The sequence below is a fragment of the Aegilops tauschii genome, chromosome 5, assembly GCF_002575655.3.
Source record: "Aegilops tauschii subsp. strangulata cultivar AL8/78 chromosome 5, Aet v6.0, whole genome shotgun sequence".
NCBI classification, from domain to species: domain Eukaryota; kingdom Viridiplantae; phylum Streptophyta; class Magnoliopsida; order Poales; family Poaceae; genus Aegilops; species Aegilops tauschii.
The window spans coordinates 481,432,168-481,434,544 of NC_053039.3; positions in this window are offsets into that span (position 1 = coordinate 481,432,168).

Genomic DNA, 2,377 nt, shown 5'->3' on the forward strand with positions numbered 1-2,377 from the left:
AAGGGGAACCGACACGTATGTATCGTTGCTACTAAGGATAAAAAGACGAGATCTATATCTACACCCCTTATAGATAAACGGATCTTGTGTACATCATGTCATCGTTCTTATTTGTAACGGCCCGAGACCGACGCTTCAGAAGACTTCCTTTTTTTGTGATCACCACGTGTTTCTTTTGGTGCTTGCTCTTTTATTTTTGCATTGCATCATGTCATCATGCCATCATGTCATTAATTTTTAAAACTCAACCAAGTAAACTGCATGGATCTTCGATCTATTTAAATCGAGGGAAGGGTGACTTCTCTTTAGAACATATCCTCCCAATATTAGGGAGCTATATTAAAAATATTCCATTAACTTTGGAATCACCATAACACACTTGCAATTTAATTCTCATGCCTTTTGCTTCATGTTTGTTCTCCAAACTTTTGCCATAAATTCTTATCTCTTTTATCGAACCTCCTCCTAAATCCGAACATTTTTGGACCTTCCCAACCCTCACTTCCTTTAAATCATTTGAATTAAATTCAAATGCATTTGAATTTACATCGTCCAATCAGGCCACTTCTATTTTTCCTGGATCAAGCGCATTTTTGTGATTCCGGGAAAATAATCCCCATGCGCAAATTCTTTCCCTAACCCTATCTTTCTTTTTCTTCTCTCTAGTTCTTTTCTGCTAAAAGAAATAAGAGAGAGAGAGAGAAGAGAGAGCCCCCAGCCGGCCCAGCTGGGCCTCCCAACAGCAGTCGGCCCAGGCCACCACGGCCTCCTGCAGCCCATCCCCGCGGCCCACCTAAGCCTAACCCTAGCCGCCAGGGACCGAGCCCATCCCTCCTCTCGCTCTCTCCCGATCCCCATCGCTTCCCTCTCGTCCCTCCCTGCGCCATCACGCACACACACACACGCTCATCGCCAGGGAGAGGAGCTCCCCGCGCCCTTGCCCCGTCCCTGACCGCCACCCCCCTGCTCCTCCACGCGGTGCCGACCGGCGACCAAGTCGAACGGGAACCGCACCGGAGCTCCTCCCTATACGCCCTCTCCTGGAGCCGCTCGCTGCAGCTGTTCTTCATCGAGCGCAAATCCCGCCGCGCTTGCTGCTCTGCTCCTGCCCCGCCGGTCGCCTCTGCCTCGACCCCGCGTCCTCACCTCCGGCGACCGTCACCGCTCCGTGCACACCGCTGCCCCGAGCTGCTTCGCCTCTCTCCTCCGTCGAGCGCCGCGCTTCCTGCCTCTCCGCGACCCCCGCAGCAGCTCCCTCTCCAGCTCGTCGTCGACCCGCCGTGTCTCCTCCCTTCTGCAAGCTTCCTCCCATGGCGCCGCCTTGCCTCCATGGCCACCGGAGCCATGCCCCTTCGCCGTCGTGTCGCCTTGCTTCGCCTCCTGCCTCCCGCGTGCCCCGCTGGGCGCGTGTGTGCCCGCGACCAGCGCCTCCCGCTCGCTCCGCCACGGCCTCCTCGACGTGGTCGAGCCCGACCAGCACCCTCTCGTCGGTGAACCTCCGCCGCACGCTCCCCTCCGTCCTGGCCATCACCTCCCCGACGCCCTTGCTGCTGCTAGACCACCGTTGCCTCCTTGCTGCTGGCATCCCGAGGCCTTGTGATGTTTTGTGTTGCTTCGTTTTGGTTGCCCCAAGATTCTCTCCGACAAGTGTACAGCTATCCGGTGATGCGCCAAGTACCCCTTGGATCGTCAAGTTCGACTACACGAAACCGCCAAGTACCACTACGATTGCCGTGTACATCTACGGACGCCAAGCCCGGAACAACTAGTACCCCGACAACGTGGGTAACTCTAGCGTCGACCCCGTGGACGTCAAGTACCTCTACCGACGACCCCGAACATTTACGAAAACGTGTACCACTACCGTCGCCGTGTACCACTACTTCCCTCGGCGACCCGTGAACAACTACTCCCACTACCGTCAAACCCGAGCCACTCCGAAAATGCACGCTTCGAAGGTATAACCGCCGAGACGACGCCCGTAAACGAATGCATGTGTTGTATGAGATTCTCGTGTTTGCACCATGTCCGAATTGGTCCTTGCACGTTCCTCGTTTCCTTGCCACCGTCATGTGGGAACCCGGTAACCGGGATCACCCCACCATCTTTTGCATGTTCCGCACATCCGCACAATTCTCTTTTGCGCCGGTATCTCCACGAGTTACCGGAACCGATATGTTGCCGTGACACCATTTTCGGATTCGTTGCCGTGGCACCCCTTTCTTCCACCACGGCGACAAATGCTCCATAACATGCTCATATCAACATTTTCATAAGATTGCTTAAAACTTGCATTGTCATCCGCATCATGATAACAACATTTAAAATGTCTAAATTGATGTTTGCATTAAAATTGCTAATTGACATATGAGGATTT